Here is an 18,702-nt window from a genome sequence, read left to right as displayed (position 1 = left end):
AAAATAGCGATAAGAGCTCACGTACTTTTACATTTTTTAATCTATAAAATTTGTCAAAAATCTTCTAGTTATTAGCATTAGGCCAAGCTCAACTAAACGGATGTTCAATTAACAGTTTACATATTGCCTCCCTTAAAGTTTTCACGCAGCTCGTGCACTCTCTCTTATTTATGAAGTTTCTAAATTGATGCTTTAACATTTTATATGAAGAGCTTGTTAAAATAAACTAATTCAGCATAAGAAAACACAATTATCAAATTAAAATGTACTGCTACATTCAAAGGAAGTTTGGTACATACTTCATTTTTATAGTTCATATAATCTATTATGAAATCGAAAGGAGTTAGTGTAATGGCTATCTTATAAACGAATGAAGTTATGGTTAAAATTTAAATATGAAAATCTGAATGAAACAAATTAAAAATGACAGTACTGGCATTGTGGACATTATTTATTATATTTTTATCATTGTTCTCTGTACCCGAGTACAGTTGTAATTTATATTATTCCTCTTTCATTATTTTGCATTCAACTTTAATATATTTATTTAGTGAATCTTTCCTCGTCTGCTTCAATTTATATTTATTCTTTATAAACTGCGATTAAAAGAGATAAGTGATAGACTTGTGGTTCTGTCCAAACATCCTGAATGAGTTTGTTACTTAAAAAGGCATTAATTCAAATGAATGCATACAGCTTTTAGTACTCATGTAAGAAGCAACTGAACATAGACAAAATCAAATTTTTTGCTTACGAAATGCTTTTTGTAGCAATAAAACTTTATAACTTTTGTTTTGAAGAATTCAGCAATGATTTATTTAACAATTTGCTTTATATAGATATCATTTTTAATTGTTTTTAAGTATTATTTACTGTAATTGGTCTTATTTTTAAACTGTAAAAATTCAAATTTATCATTCCGTTTTCAATATGCTTTCAAAAAGTAACTGAAGTTCTTGTGTACAGAGGATTGTATTCTATACTCTAAGCTTCGATGTAATAATTTGAAGGGGAGGAGGGAATTCTCACAAAAAATATTTGAGATTTTATTTATCTGAGCATTCAACTATTGTGACTTTTCCATTCCTAGACGGTGAAATATTTTGTAGCATATAGTATTCATTCAGAATTAAAGCAATTAAAAATGCTAAAGTTTGTTATCTTTCTATGGCTTCATATGAAATTAAAATTTTTAACAGCAAATACTTCTATATTAAAGACGAGGGTTTTTAAATACTTATGATCAGCAATAAAAGATTTGTGTCGGCCGGGAGTCGAACCCGGGTCAACTGCTTGGAAGGCAGCTATGCTAACCGTTATACCACCGACTCTTTGCTTTGTGCCCATTTTTGGTGTATTTAAGCATGATATATAGAAAAATCTTTAATTTCTTTTTCGAAGTTGTTTCATCTGCTGTTTAAAAGTTTATTTATTTATTTTTATGAACTTGAAAATATTCACATTCATCTTGGCTTTCAACGGAGCTGTAAATGAATGTGCACTTAAAACTTTTCATTTTATCATGATTATGAAAGGGGTTTAGTGAAGACGGTAGTTGTGAGCCGCCATATATCACGCTTCAGATTCAAAAAGTGCGAAAAGTACAACTTAAGGTTCATTTTATCCAAAAGTTCTGATGAGATGAACTTCTAAATCCATCATTGGGAATTATGCAGATAAATAAAATTTGAGTTCTTTAAAAAAAATTTAGCTGCTTCTTCGAGTAATTTTCCTTCATAAAAATATAAATTTTAATTAATAATTTTCGTACATATATCTAACATAAAAAAGTACTTTCCTTTAAATAAATTGCAGTTTATGCTGAAAAAGTAAGTAAAACCGTTTTCTTTTTAAGTAGTTCCATAAAGAAAAGTATTTTCTTTTAATTAATTAACGATTCATCTTATTAATTCTTATTTAAATTTTTATTGTTGATTAAAAATATATGTAAATTTTTACAAGTTTAAAATGAGGTAATTTAAAAAAAAATATTTAATTAATCGTATAATGTCTTAAAATGTTATGTAGTTATTAAATAATAAAGCTATAAATTTTATTACTATAAATTTTCAAGTTTCTTTTTACTTCCTTGTACGAAGTAAAAAGGAAGTATTGTAATCGCGAAAAGTTTCAGGCAGCATATTTCAACGAAAATATCCATTTTGACCGCTATCGAATGCAATTTAACGATGTTTTTGCATGATATCTGTACGTAAGGACAGAATAAAATACTCTTTTCCTTCAAAAAAATTATAAAACTGCTCTAAAATTAATTCTGAAGAGAATTTTTCGTGGCGTCTGTACGAACGTATGCACGTACGTGCGTGCGTACGTACGTATCTCGCATAACTCAAAAACGAGTAACCACAGAACGTTGAAATTTTGTATATAGGACTACTATAACATGCAGATGTGCACCTCGAATTTTGGTTGCAATCGGCCGCACCAAACGTATATAAATATATTTATATATATAATCCACTCTTACCCGGCTCAGTGATCTCAGTTTCTTTACTCTTATATGTTTGTAAATTGTACATTTTTTGCTTTAAAAATGATTGAATTATGTTGATTTTATCTTCCGGTTAAGGATTTTATGCCTTTAGTAAATAAAATAAGCGTTTGAGATTTATAATTTTTAATATAGATATTTTGAGTTTTTATGTATTTTTGCCTTCTCGCGAAGTGAGAACTGAATTAATTAAATGAGAAATACTCAATCGTCTGTGAAAAACTGTTTCTTTTTTGTTTCGTTTGCTTAATTTCTTTTATACATAGTTCTAGCTTTATTATAGTATTTGAATAGAACATGTGGCAACGATTAGATAATTCTTTAAATGATATACATTTTGTGCATTCCGAGTTATAATATGAATGAAACCTAGCGCCAGAGTGTCGCTATGGTAAACAAAGTGAATTTTAAAGAATGCATTTATTTATTCTATTGTGGTTTATGCGCTGTCGGCGAAGTAGGTTTAATTCAATCTAATAAGTTTAAATAAAATGCAAGAAAAAATACGTATAATTTAATATTCCGTACAAGGAAGTCATGTGGTGTACACATCAGATTTTTTATTATTTGGACAATAGTTTCTTTGATTTAAGATTGGCCTATATTTTTTATTACGAACAGTACTGCTACGTTTTTTTTTCGGAAATGGATCGTTGGTGCAGAGTGTAAAAGTACACGGGCGGCGAAAATCAGGGGGCGGCTTGACTTTCGCGATACCACACCTAAGTATTCTAATACTTGCCCTTTTTCTTGCTAAGTTTGTTTCGATGCTATTGCTTATCTCTTAGGATGTCAGTCACCAACTCGTTTTGCTCTCTGTGCATTTTCAAAGTTCTCTCCGCACTTACTTCTTTTAGTTATCAGTTCTATATTAATTATGCTTATAAGCAACTCATTCAACTATGGTTAAAAAATTATTAAACTTGTTAATGCACCCATAATTAGGAAATACCCAATTCTTATTCGATAGGGGTACCCGGGTGTGTACATCATTCTCCAGTGAAACGTAAATATTTTAAAATTCATTGTAAATACTTAGTGAGTATGAAATATAAATTCTATAAATCATTGAGTTTTTTTTTTAAATTTTTTTATTTAGGGAAGGCAATCTTAGGAAGTTTTGGGATATTAGTCTCGAAACGGCATTTTGCATCGAAACACTTAAATGCATCGGATCACTTTTCAGATTGTTGCCACCAAGTATTATCGCCCTGCATTACATTTAAAAAAATTAAGTAATGAAGAATATGTATGAATGTATGTACGTTTCTCTCACTGCGGAAAAACAATGGTACTAGAGCCATCAAATTTTGTTTTGACATTTGGTGCCATCGAGTTTTGAATTCGAATTTGTTTATTATCTATTTCATATTTCGTGAAACTTTAACTGATTAACAAACTTAACGATTTCAAAGCGAACAGTGGCCACACTTTAAGGAATAAAACATTTTTATCTCCAGCTCCAGAGACTATTAAAAATTGGAAAATATGCTGTTTTTAAATAATTTGTAATTTTGCTGTAGAATTGAATTTTATGTGGCATAAGCGCCATGAACGTGATATTTAATAAATCAAGTAAACATACGAAACTTTAATAATAAAAAGACCAAAAAATTTTTGTAAAGCCATCTTTGTAAGATACCTGAACATTGATACGACGAACTGAGAAAAGACTGAAAAAGCCTAAAAATGTATGCCAACACTTAACGGTGCATTGGGAATTCTAAACATATATTGCTACGCTGCTTTTAAAATTTTTTAAATTTTGCTCTTGAATTATGTATGGCGTAAGTATGAAGAAAATGATGCTTAATAATAAATATAAAAAAGCCAAATAAATAAATAAATAAAAACATTAAAAAAATAACAGAAATAAACCTAAAGAAATACTGAACACCTTAAAAATCGAAAAGCTTTCAGATTTTATATTACTCCTAAAGGGGCGTTTTTTTCATTTACACATGCATATACGTTTCGAGAACATTTGGGCTAAAAATATTTAAAAACAATATATCTTTATAATTTCCGATAGACAATCTTGCTCGCTGGAGATAAAAATATTTTATTCCGCACAGTGTTTTGCCATTGTTCGGTAGTTATTTTGTCACAATGCGAAATGAAGATTCTTCATTATTTAATTTCTTTAAATATAATACAGGGCGGTAATATTTGGTGGCAACAACTTGAAAAGTTAAACAGCTGTTTATAGTGATTGGACGCAAAATGTCGTTTTGAGACTAATAGCCCTTCTAGGCTAATGCTCCTTTTGGGCTAAAAATGGGTTAGTATAGGAATGTGTATAAAAGCAGGCTGGGTAGGTTGCGAGTTCAGTAGAGAGCGTAAGAAACTGTAACAAACCCTTTTGGGCAACTTTTAAAACCTGAAACTTTTCAGATTTTTTTTTTTTCCTTTTAACTTCTAAAAGTGAAAATTTTATGTGCTTCTGGATCTCCCTGCATTTTTTAAGGTGCCATCTGTAGATATAATATTACTATATTACTAGCATGATAGTGATGTGTATCGCATATTGTTATATCCGCGCTATATCGGATGCACCGCTAATATACTAGGTCATAACACATGTTCATTATACTTAAAGAGAAGTAATTCATTTAGTAAAATAAATTAGTAGTTATCTTCACAACGTAACCACTTTTATATTTAAGTGGCAAATATATTAAAGCAAATAAATTAGAAGAAGCTTACTCTACTGACAAGTAGATCGACAAAGTAAATAGATATATTAATCTACAATAAGGCAAAAAAGCAGCAGACTTGTTATTATTATTTTATTCTTTATCTTACTTCTAACTAATTAATCAAGGTTAAACAAAACTGCTTACCTTGTTCCAATGGGTTTGGCCAGGGCCAATGGGCTGAAGTTCCTTTGTGCTGTGCATCTGCAAAATTTTGAGAGGGATAATCCATAAATGATAAACTTTCTTAACACAAATATATTTAATGAAGACGTTAACGGTTACATAATTTTTACATAATAAAAGGTTTAAATATTCGCACGACGCAGCATGCGACTTCTCAGTCCCGAGTTCTTGTGATCTCTAAGCGAGAGTTCATAGTTCGAGATGACGTCACTCAGCCATCGGATCTCAGCAAGAGTTGAGTTGCAACATCCTCCCGCCCGGAAGGACAATTGCCGTAATTGTTCTTATTACATTCCAGCTCCACCGGATATAGTAATTGCACTGGTCTTTTAATCGTATGTCCATTGGGCAAGCGGACAGCACAGGCTCTCACCTTGCCATCTCTCCCAGGAAAGACTTCCATTATGATGCCCATCTTCCACATCAGCCGTGGAATTTTATCTTCATGCACTAATACAATAGTTCCTTTATTCAAACAGGTTCCTGTTTTCGCCAGTTTGGAATGATGAGCAGATTTTAAATTCATCAAATAATCCTGCCTCCATTTTCGCCAGATTCTTTCTACCAGTATCTGTTGATGTCTAAATCGACGTGTAAGACTCTCCTTTGTTGAAGTTAATTTAGAGCTTCCTTGTGGCAATGATAGTAATCGTCTTCCTATTAAGAAGTGACCAGGGGTCAAAGATTCTGGCTCTCCTAGATCTGAGTATGTAAATGTCAAAGGTCTGGAGTTCAATATAGCTTCCACTTCTGTTATGACTGTCTCTAATTCCCTGAATGTCAAAGATGATTTTCCTAAGATTCTCTTCAGAAGAACTTTAAGAGACTGAACCATACGCTCCCAAAAGCCTCCCCACCATGCCGCCCTCTCAACTATAAATTTGATTCCTTGCTTAGAGAACTCGTCTTGAACTTTATTGCTTTTCATCAGCTCGTTCAATAGCTCTAATTCTTTTTTCGCTCTTTTAAAGGTTTTGGCGTTATCGGTGTACACTATTCGGCACAAACCTCTTCTCGCTATGAACCGTCTAAATGCAAGCAAAAATTTTTCTGTGGAAAGGTCAGCCGTAAGTTCTAAATGCACGGCTCTGGTTACGGCACAGGTAAAGAGTAAAACATATGTCTTAGATAATTCTTTTCCACTTTTCACGTACAGTGGACCCGCGTAATCTATTCCGAAGTTCTCAAATGGAAAGGCTTCTCGGCATCTGTCTGGTGGGAGAGGTGCCATATCTTGCATGACAGGTTTAGTTCGAAATATCTTGTAGACATTGCAGTTGTGCAGAATACTTTTAATTTTTCGACGAGCCTTCAGCAACCAAAATTTGTCTCTTATCTGATTTAAAGTATCTGCTATTCCTCCGTGCCCTACCACCTGATGACTGTGAAGAATAATTAGATCAGTCAAGTGATCTTTGTCGGGCAACACGATTGGATGTGCTTGTTTGTAATCCAAATTTGAATTTTCTAATCGTCCACCAACACGAATTACACCACTTTCGTCTACGAATGGATTGAGGGACCTTAGTTTTGATTCTGAACTTAATTCATCGTTGTTCTTCAATGCCCGTACTTCATTTGTAAAATTTCGCTCCTGAACACGTTTGATCCAATAAGTTTCTGCCATTTCCAATTCGGTAACCTGCAAACATCCTGATAATTTCGAGGTATTTTTAATATTGTTGATGAACCTTAAGCACCACGCAGTAATTCGGTAAATTCGGTGTAAATTGCTGTAATTTTGGGTTTTAAATAAATCTTCGGAAGGTTCGGTAACACACGAATTTGCGAAAACTTCCTTTGATGTTTTTCTTAGTTCCTTGTTGGAATCTTCAATGTTCTTTGTGGGACATAAATTCGGTTTTGGCCAGTGTTCCATTTCTTCTTTCAACCACGTGGGCCCTTCCCACCATATGCTATTCTGCTTCAGATGTTTGACATTTTCACCTCTAGTTAGTAAATCAGCTGGATTATGTTCACCAGGCGTGTATCTCCAGTTCAAGACATCTGAATTCTTCTGTATTTCCTTCACTCTGTTCTGAACGAATGGCTTCCACCTTTTCACATCACTTCTAATCCAATGTAACGTTATACTAGAATCAGTCCACATATATACAATTAAATCAATGTCCCGAAGTTTCTTTTGAATGTAATTTGACAAGCGCGAGCCTATCAAAGCACCCATCAATTCCAATCTGGGAAGTGATAATTTTTCCAAAGGTGCTACTCGTGATTTTGATGTAATGAAACTTGTATGAATGACTCCATTTTTCGAATAACGAAAATACAGAACAGCCCCATAGGCCTTCTGACTCGCATCTGTGAAACAGTGTAACTGTAAACCATCCTTTATATCCCTTTTCCCAGCACCTGCAAACTGATGTCTTGGTATTTCCAAACTAGAAATATGAGCTAATTCATCACACCAGCTCTGCCAATTCTTTCTTAGATTTTCTGGTATTTCAGTGTCCCATGCTATCTTTTGTTCCCATAAATCTTGTAATAAAATCCTAGCTCGAATGGTGTATGGATTTAAAAACCCCAGTGGATCAAAGAAACGTCCTACAAATCTCAAGATTTCCCTTTTAGTTGGTATATTATCTATCCTTTTGGCATCTTTTACCAACTCTTCAATTTCTATCAAAAATGTATGATTTGACCTATTCCATATGTATCCCAATACTTTAGAACAAGTCGAATCGTGTGAAAAATCTTCTTCATTCCATACCCTTTATAAATTCGTTTCATTCGTTTTCCACTTCCGCATGTTAAATCCACCTTCTTTCAGTATGCGTTTAATATGTTCCGATTCCTCGAATGCTTCTGATTCTTCATCTGCTCCAGCGATTAAATCGTCAACATACATATTTTCAGTTAGCATGGAAAATACGTTCGGATACTGTAACTTGTATTTGTCAACATGTACATTAAGAGTTGCTCTGAGAAGAAACGGACTAGATGTTGCTCCAAAAATTACCCTTGTCATACGAAGAGCCTTTATTTTGGTTCCATTTAATTCACCATCGTTCCATAGAAACTTGACTGCGTTTCTGTCCTCATCAGCAAGGGAAATCTGCAAGAATGCTTGTTCGATGTCAGCTGTAAACGCAATTCGATTTTGACGGAACTTACGGAGCAATACCAGTATGTCTGGACACATCTTAGGACCTGAATGTAAACAGTCATTTAATGACAAACAATTCTCCGCATGTGACGAAGCGTCAAAAACCACACGGAGTTTTGTTGTTTCCTTGTTTTCTCTTATAACGGCTTGATGCGGCATAAAATACGTTTTTGGTCCAATTTTAATGTTAGTCTCTTCGGCGATTCCTTCTTTTAAGTACCTATCAATTACTTCGCGATATCTGTCATAGAACAGTTGATTATTCTGAAATCTACGACTTAAACTCTTAAATCTAATTTTAGCAATCTCCAGATTATCTCCTAGCTCATTTGAATTATGATTCCAAGGAAGGCGCACAATATGACGATTGTTTTCAAACTTCACAGATCTTTTGAAATTATCGAAAACTAAATTATCTTCTAATTCGAGTTCCTTATCCGAATCATAATTTATCCCCATAGAATCGAGCTCCCAGAGATTCTTCAGCAACCTAGACAATGATTCATTCTGTGTATCTTTATTATTATGAACCACAACCTTCATAGCATTCACATTACTTGGGAAAATTCCGTAAGCCGTTCTGTTCCACTAATGGTCCAACCCAATTTTGTTTCAACCGCTACTAAGGAATTAGACAGTCTGTGAACCTTACCCGTAACTATTTTCCAATAAAAATCCGCTCCTATAAGTAAAGAAATTTTCGGCGGTTTATTCCCTGGTCCCCATTCATCGGAAAGTTGTATGCCCTGTTTTTTAATAAGATTAACTATTTCATTTCTAGGGGAATGAATATGTGATCCATTAATGACAGGAATAATTAAAGCTTCTATTTTGATTTCATATCGATTCTTCGGATTACGCAAAATGAGCCTGGTTTTTTTAACATTCTGCGCTTCAGACGTCGTGCAGCCGAAAGAGAATATTTTTATTTTTTCTTCTCCAATAACGGGAAGTTTTAATTTCTTACAGATGTCCTCTCTAATAAATGTTCGCTGCGATTCTAAATCAAACAACAAGCGAACGCTTTGCTGGCGCCAATTGCCTGTGTTTATAATTTCAGCTCGTGCTGTCAGAAGAAATGAGTTATTTGCTGTTGCGCAATTGGAAACAGAAGAGACTACTGCCCTTTGGACGGGACTCTTGTCTGACGCATTCGTTTCGTCAGAGTGTATCAATGTATGATGTCGCCGATCGCAAATACCACAAGTTAGTTTCGATTTGCACATCCTAGCTAAATGGCGTCCTTTGAGGCACCTGAAACAAAATCCACTTCGCATTAACGCTTCCTTTTTCTCTGGCACAGTTTTTTGACATGATTCTGACGTATGATTTTCAAAACAGAATAAACAGCTATTAGATAGTGATGCGTTTAACGCTGCCGCTGAAGGAATTCTACCCTTATTATAATCCTGATTTCTTTCGCTGTCTCGAAAACATTCTCCAAACTGCCGCTTATTTTCCAAATGGGATTTCTTTTCAGTGACTTCAGAATCTGTTGGCTTAATTAAAAATCCTGTACGTTCTCGACTTTCTATTTTTTTTCTTAGAAAATGGAGCAAATTCGTAATTTTTGTCTGATTATCATCTTCATACTTCCTATTAAATTCTAGTGCTAAATCATTCGGAATCACCTTTATTAATATCGGATACAATAAGGTACTGTACGAATCTGGTAAAATATTACACGATTCTAATCCTCTAATTTGTACTTCACAACGATCATATAATTTTCGAAGTGCTGTCACATCGCCAGACCTTTTAACCGGAGTCAGATTTAATAAATTGTTCATATGGGTATCTATTATTAGTTGCGTCCGAAGCGATCTTTTAATATTTTCACAGCCTTCTCGTAATTCTCCGCTGTTCATGTCAACCCTTGTATTGCAATTTCTGCATCGGAAGTAAGAATTGACTTTAAATAGTTAAATTTATCTACGGCATTTAGTCTTTCGTTTTCGTGTACAGCTGTCTCAAATCGTGCCCAAAACCCGGGCCAACTGCACACGTCCTTTCCCGAAAACGTTTCCAGGGCCAATTTCGGGAGTTTAGTTTTGTTCTGCGATTCAGTGACATTTCCACATGAAGTAGAATTAGCGCTATGTGGATTAGTATCTAAATATCTTTTGCGCGTAATTTCCAAACTATAATTTTACTTTTATACTCTTCTCTAGACATTATTTCATCTTCTAAATTTGTTACATCAATTAAAGTTTCAATACCATTATCCGCTAAGATTAGTTCTTCTTCTTTACTAATTAACTGAGCAACCGTTTCTTCAATTACATTTTTATCCCCCTCATTATCAATTTCTGTTTCTATTTTATTTATTAGCCTCGTAACTACTGCTCTTATAGCAGATCGTTTCTTTTTTAATTTTTCTAAATCCATGTTTTTGCTTAAGCAAAATCTATTAAATTTCAGTTCAAATTCAACTCAATGGCCCCACGTTGGGCGCCACAATATTATTATTTTATTCTTTATCTTACTTCTAACTAATTAATCAAGGTAAAACAAAACTGCTTACCTTGTTCCAATGGGTTCGGCCAGGGCCAATGGGCTGAAGTTCCTTTGTGCTGTGCATCTGCAAAATCTTGAGAGGGATAATCCATAAATGATAAATTTTCTTAACACAAATATATTTAATGAAGACGTTAACGGTTACGTAATTTTTACATAATGAAAGGTTTAAATATTCGCACGACGCAGCATGCGACTTCTCAGTCCCGAGTTCTCGTGATCTCTAAGCGAGAGTTCATAGTTCGAGATGACGTCACTCAGCCATCGGATCTCAGCAAAAGTTGAGTTGCAACACTTGGGTTTGGCGTAGATTTAGTCAAGAACTCAATCGATTTCGAGGGCAAACAGGCGCAGGTCCCTCTTCATCAGGAGCAAAGAAATCTGTCGTATTCATACCCTATGGCAGGAAAACGAACGAGAAAACAAAAGAAGGCACGGTGGAGATCAGGAATTTATATGATTTAAAAAAATGGTCATATAGATGTAAAGGCTATTAATTAAAACTGAAATTAGTAGAAATAATTTGGTAAAAATAATGGAAAATTGGGGGCTCGGAAAAAATGCCGTCACGGCTTTGCTTGCTCCATAATTATTGAAAACGAACGAGACTACTTATACAGATACAGTTACATGCACACAATTTCTTTAAAGTTACGCTTTTAGGTATATGAAACAGTGCAACGGGTAAATAAACACTTATAAAGTAAAATAATAGCCAAAAGTACAGTTACGGTTAATCTGGCACATATCTGTTGTCCGAACAATGGAATTTTAATGAATACTTTGTTGCACAGAATCATCGAATAATGAGAAAATTTTGGGAATTACTGAGAGAAATTTTAATGTTTTGCTTGTAGAATAACAATATCTTTCTCAACAATATCAAGTTGTTTTAAACACATTAGTCATGAAGCTTCACCTGCAAACTCCTAGCAATAAATATTCATTAAGATGAATTGGTCATTAACTATCACAACATGGATATTAGTATTTCTACATTTCTTTAATAGTGTACATCCGGGAATAAATCTGAATGTCAGCAAAGAATTAGGAAAAACTGATGACAGCGAAAGTTGGAAAAATTCTAGGATACGTGATCGACGACAGTCGAAAGGTAAATAAATATGATTACTTTAAAGCGTTAAATTGTTTAACGAATGAGTTTTAAAAATATTTGTATTTTAAAAATAACTTTATAGATCTCATTACGATAATTTAAGGAATGCTATGCAAGGATAAAATTTTAAATCTATTTTAATTCTATTGAAATATAAAATTCGACTGAAAGTTGCCATGTCTTTTGCATATAAAATGGAAAAATATGAATGCTATAATTAACAGAATGTAATGTGCGTAAAACTGATTTTCATGTTATTAAAATATTGAATAAATAAATTTTTTTAATACGCTGAAAAGTTAAAAAAATGTTTTTGAAATACTTTTGTGAAGTGTTACGCTTGACTTAAAATATCAGATAGGAATTAATCCCATAATTAGACATGCTTTAACTGTAAATTGACTTTCGGTTCCTAAATGCTGTACCTAAATCCTTTTTTAGGGAGTGGTAAGTTTCGTAGTTTCCATAATTGTAAATATTAATATTATAGTTATATTTTAAATGTAATTTTTAAGAAGCATTTTAGCCTCCAAAATAATGATATTATTATTCATATTGAAAGCTGATTTCCGCAAATATAAAATGAAATATATGAACGCAAGTGTGGCGCCAAAGCGCGGGCAGCTGGTGCAATAGCACCAAATGGTAGAATTTAGGAAGGAATCGGACGGGAGAATTTTGGATTTGCAGAGTTTGCACGGGACGGCAAAATTTCTAGCGCTGCCCCAGTGTCACTTTACAACAGGGTTTGATCTTGTGTGACATCACTGACTCCCAGTCTGCTGAAAAACAACTACTTCCTATTTATTCCCTTTGTGTCTTTGGTGCTTTTCCAACTTCTGTAAACCTTATAAGAACCTTATAAGAAATAGACTAACCCAGTGGGCGGGGCGCGCGTCACCGACATGTCGGCAAGAAGGAGTACAGACGATCTGGTTTACCGTGTGGTATCACATAACTCTTTTTAATTATTAAATTTATAGTGATGAAATTATAAAAGCGACAATTTTTTCCAAATAGGATTTAATATATCTCATTACAGCACTTGTTACTGCATTTCGCCCATTTTTTTCACGCGTAGTTCTTGTACAAATATCTTTACTTTGGTAAAACGGTAAAAATTCTAAGCACAAAATTTATGAACTTAATTTTGCGTAAAAATAAAGTAAAATTAAATAAGATTGATAGTACGCGATGCTTTGAAATAAATAAGGTAAAATTAAACAAGATCTGATGATTTTTTTTTTTTTTAAATTTAATGAGCATTTTCAGACAGTGATTTTCAAAACTATAATAACATTACAAAACGATCATTTATTTGATTCTATGATCATTAAATTATTAACATTAAAGTTGATTAGTTATTTTAATAATTCATAAAATTCTGAGCATAAAATTTTCTGAGCGTAATGAAGGAAAAAAAGATAAAATAAAATCTAGAAGCACTCAGATTTTATATTACGCCGAAACGGAACCTTTTTTTTAAACGTTTGTACGTTACCTATATTTATTGAATATCATGTTCTTCGCCCGTAAACCACATAAAATTCAATTCAACAGCAATATCACAAAATATTTGAAAACAGCATATCTTTAGAATTTCCGCGCTAGAGATAAAAATGTTGTTTTCCGTACAGTGCTCGCTCTGAACTCGTTGAGTTTGTTAATCAAAAATTCATTAAAGTTTTACAAAATATGAAATAGATTAAAACAAATTCGAAATTCGGCCGTCCAGATGTCCATGTTCGGGTGGAGGATTACATTATTCAAAATTTGATGGCTCTAGATACTGTCGTTTTTGTCACAGTGCGAGAAACATACATGTATTCATGCAGATTCTTCATCATCTAATTTCTTTACATATAATACAGGACGATAATCTTTGGTAACAACAATTTGGAAGGACACACGGACATTTATAGTAAAACAGAGCAAAATGCCGCTTCGAAACTAACAGCCTTTCTAGGCGACCGCCCCTTTAGTCTAATAAATTAAATTAACAGTAAATAAAAAAATCTTATGCAGAACTAAAAATAAATTTTAAAAAATAATCACTATAAAATACAAGCAAAATTAATTATTACGGTTAAATGCAATTTTAATATTAGAATTAAACGTATAAACATTCTTAAGGAGTCAAAAGTGTTTATCACTATGATGTATTATGAAATATAATTGAAATAAAATTCCTTTATAGAAATTGTGCTATAATACTCATCTATAATTTTAAAAAAGCAGCACAATTCGGAATTTTAAAGACAAATTTCAAAAATTCGTTTTCAAATATTTTAGTATTTTTTACTTATTTACACCAATAAAAAGCATAAAAATTGCAGGAGAAAATTGCTTGTTTGAAATTTTCTATTAGTTCAGATTTAAAATATTATTTTCTAAAAGAAGTAGTTACAAATTTCCTTACAGCATAGGAAAAGCTAAAAAAAATATCCAGTCCTGAAAGCATGCAATAGCTTTATAATTATTTGGAACGTTAATTATTCTTGATAAATATGCTAACTTTTTAAAAATAAATCTCAGTTTCAAAAATAAAACTATGTAGAAATTCTAATTTGTGAAATGAGGCGCTACAACCAGCTTTTTCTTGACAATTATACACGCTGCAATAGGCAACCAATGTTAAATTTCTGCAAGTCGTCCCTACTCCTCCGGATGTGATCAAGGTGACAACCGGCAAAGCCTCAGACGAAGGAGAAAACCCGTTTGGGTTAGTCTATTTCTTATAAGGTCCATGTCTGTAAATAAGTGACGTCAGCACTGGGAACAGGCTAACTTTTTTGTCTCCTGACCTCAGTCTATGAATTTTCTCTCCTAGATTTTTGGTTGCTTAAAGAGATAAATTATCTGAAATTACTATGCAGCAGGGTTTGATCTTGTGTGACATCACTGACTCCTAGTCTGCTGAAAAACAACTACACCCTATTCCCTTTTGTCTTTGATGCTTTTCCCACTTCTGTAAGTAAGTGACGTCAGCACTTGGAAGAGCCTTCCTTTGTTTGTCTGCTGAACTTGCATTAGTTTATGAATTTTTTGTCCTAGATTTTTGGTTGCTTAAGAGGATAAATTAGCAGCTACCCGATATGACCATCTGCAGGTTAATTACGAATGCAACTTTATTGCTCTTGATACTAGATGCGGAATACCATATGAACATCATCGTGGCACTGGCAGCCGACATCTGGATTGTTTCTCATCGAATTCAGTTGGCGGCGAGTATATGAAAAGATGCAAATTTTTTCGACAATGCTACATGAAATCGAGTTTTTTGCTTCCTGTCTAATCTCGCCTAAATCTGGTAAAATTTATTTCATATTTTTGCATTTGCTTTTAATTTTGTATTTATTCATCATTTTAATTTCGCCATCTAGTTAGATTTTGCGCCAACGTTTATGTTTGACACTAAGTGGTATTTCGTTAACGGAAAAGTATAAATTCTAATTTATTCTTAAATTCTCTTTTTAGCGTCAATTCCAGCAGAGCTTGGTACGTGTCCACCAGGATATCGCATTCACCAGAACGAATGTTGTAAGTTCTTTCATGCATTCTAAATAAACTTGGAAAAATTAAGGCTCCGAGAGAATTTAGAATAAATGAAATATCGCTAACGGAGTGTTTGATATTTTTTTTTATTAAAGCGAGCATCGCGCTTAGTTGCCGAAAGTGGCAAACTTAATCGTTCTATTTGGGATGAAATATTAAAATTTCCATTATAATATCAACTTTGAATAGACGTCTATATGATCACTCGATCAAAGAATTTCAGTAATTGAGTTCAAGAAATAGAACATAAATGACACGAAACACTGGTAGGAAAACGCAAGACATATAGAAATACAACAACAATACGTAAAAAATAAAGTGAGCAAAAGTAATTAAGTTTCAGTAATAAAACTTTGGTTTAAAATGGCCACAGGCCTCTTTTTGTTGTTAATATAATCTTTAAATCATTAATTATATATTCTGAATTCAATATTATTAAGATTTCTTAATTTTAAATGAAAATTTCTTGTTAGGTGGCAATAGAGTGTTCTGAGTTGAGCAATATTTAGCTCTTCGTGAATTGTATTGTTCCTGATATACCAGGGTGAGTTCGTGATCTGTGGTGCAGGTTGTAATTTCTTTCTATTAGATTTACAAGAGTAAGAACAGACTGGACAGACGTAGGACAACATGGAACACAAAATGGATTTATAGATGAGTAACTTGTTATCGATAAATAAAACACTGTTTCTGGCAATTAGGGGATAGAGTCCGTCTTTACGCACTTGAAACTACTGGATGATAGAATGTATGTGTGAGGCGAGAGAATTTGTGAGGATCGCCCAAGATAAGAGACTTACCCTGGCAGGGTTGTGCCATAAAACTGCAAGTTCATATCAATCTTCTTTTTCCATGTGAATAAGACAGCAATGACCTTGTCTGCATTAACTTGTATTTCCCATTTTCTGAGCCAGGCCTTCAATGCGTGTATGTGATTCTGAAGATGTTGAATGACTGGACTAAGAAATGCGTTTTGTGCAAGAATCGCTGTATCATCAGCATACACTGTTAGTATAGTGTTGAGTGTGTGAGTAATGTCGATCACATATGAGTTAAATAATGTGAGGCCTAACAAAGACCCTTGTGGAACGCCTACTAAGATAGTTCGACGGGTGGAGTAAGTGTTTGAAAATGTGAACGACAAAGTCTGTACCTGTAAGGTAGGATTTAATTAGGTGCATAATGTAATGTGAGAAGCTCAGGCTGTGTATTTTGTAAATAAGTGCTTCCATTCAGACACAATCGAAAGCATTGGCTATGTCTATGAAGAGTCCTTTGATAAACTGATTGTTCTGTAAACACCCCCAGATGTGCTCTGTAAAATTGGCAAGATGTGGAAAGGTTCCTACGAAACCCAAATTGATGAGGAATGAGGATTTTGTTGGCGCCCAGGTGATCTCTGATTCTTATAAGAATGGCAGCCTCCATTAGTTTACTCAAGCAAGGTAAAGGGCTGATTAGTTTAATCAATCCTGATTCGGTGGCTGATTTACTAGGCTTCAAGATCGCTGTTACGGTAGCCGTTTTCCATACCTCAGGGAAAGAGCTGCCATTTTAGAATGAGACTGAAGATATTTGTAAGCTTGAATACCGGTTTCGGGAAGCATCTTTACCATTTTGTTTGTGACTCTGTCTAAGCCAGGGCTTGTAGATTGAAATAATGTTTGCCAATGTGTTTGGTGTGTACCTGGATTCGAAGTCAGAGACCATATGTTTTGTTGCTGTGTCATGAATGTTGTTTATGCAGAACTGAAATTCAAGATGTGTAGTTAAAAGTTCTGCTTTATCGGTTGCGTGTAATGGATGCTGTATGGGCCTTTAACGGGTAGAATTTTGTTGTAGCAGCTCTCCGGAAGGGATTATCAGATCGATGCCCTTGTGCATTGAAATTGCCTCCTAGCAACATTCCTTTGCTTCACCAAGTTTCTCAGTTCAGTGCTTCTCTTGATTTTTGACATATTTGATTGCATTCTTTTGGGCACATATCACAGAATCAGTGAAGTTCTTAGCCAAGCTATCAACGTCATCCACCGTGTGCACAGTTGGTAATAATGTGCTGTGAATGTTATTCAGAACTTCGGCAAACTTCGACCAACTTCGGCCAGTCTGTAGTAAAGGCTCTTTTGTTTGTTGTAACTGGTGTCCACGATAATTGTGACCGGGTTATGGTCAGAAGACAACATGCAGCACAGAAATATTCAGTTGATCACTTGTATTTCTGAGCAGGAAGATGATCGATGATCCCTGTGGATCCAGAACTCGTGCTGTGGTTCTTGGAGCTGCTATGCGTAACACAGCCGAGTTGGCATAGTCGTAAATTATGTGTCCAATGTTCTTAGAATTATAGCAGTTCCAAGCGCGGTGTCATGCCTTGAGGTCTTCGCCTTTAATAAGACGATGTCCAAGTGTTAATAATGTGTTCAGATGTGTAGTTAAAAGTTAGTAACTAATGTTGTGTTCCGATTTTAAGGGATATAAGTGGAGACAAAAGAGTATATCATAGTAGCGTTTTTTTGTGAGTGTAATAGCTGAGGCTTCGATAGAATTCTGAACTATGCTCTCTCCGGTGTTATATAGTTTTACCACGTCCAGAGAGAAATTCTCAGTTAATTCGCTGTTTCAAAATTGTTGGAAAATGCTTTTGTTACATAAGGCCGTATACAGTTTCAGCTACATACGAATCGAAACAGTTACAGTTACACAAGGATTGGACCAAGGTTTTCATACCTTTGCACGGAATTTCGCATACTCACATGCATATTTTCATTGTATAAGTGTTTAGTAACATGAAATAAGAAAACAAACTAGCAAGGGCAGAGTGAATGTTTATTATTTGCTGCTTCGAAACATCTAATAGCATTTAATATTACAGTAACATATAACATAATATATACAAGTAACATATAACATAATATATACAAGTAACATATAACATAATATATAATATTAACATAATATATAATATTAACATAATATAATATATTACAGTAACGTA

General features: G+C 33.8%; 1 non-coding gene across 1 annotated transcript; it reads right to left on the bottom strand.

Moving 5' to 3' along the window:
* Window positions 1-1,259: 1,259 nt before the first annotated feature.
* Window positions 1,260-1,331, bottom strand: TRNAG-UCC (transfer RNA glycine (anticodon UCC)). Its single transcript has one exon. It is a non-coding gene; the product is annotated as a tRNA-Gly (tRNA).
* Window positions 1,332-18,702: the final 17,371 nt, after the last annotated feature.

Source organism: Stegodyphus dumicola, chromosome 1 (assembly GCF_044657685.1).
Source record: "Stegodyphus dumicola isolate Sdum_Otavi_A_Nest chromosome 1, ASM4465768v1".
NCBI lineage: Eukaryota > Metazoa > Arthropoda > Arachnida > Araneae > Eresidae > Stegodyphus > Stegodyphus dumicola.
The sequence above is the reverse complement of the archived record's forward strand: the minus strand, read 5'-3'. Positions and strand labels throughout refer to the sequence as shown.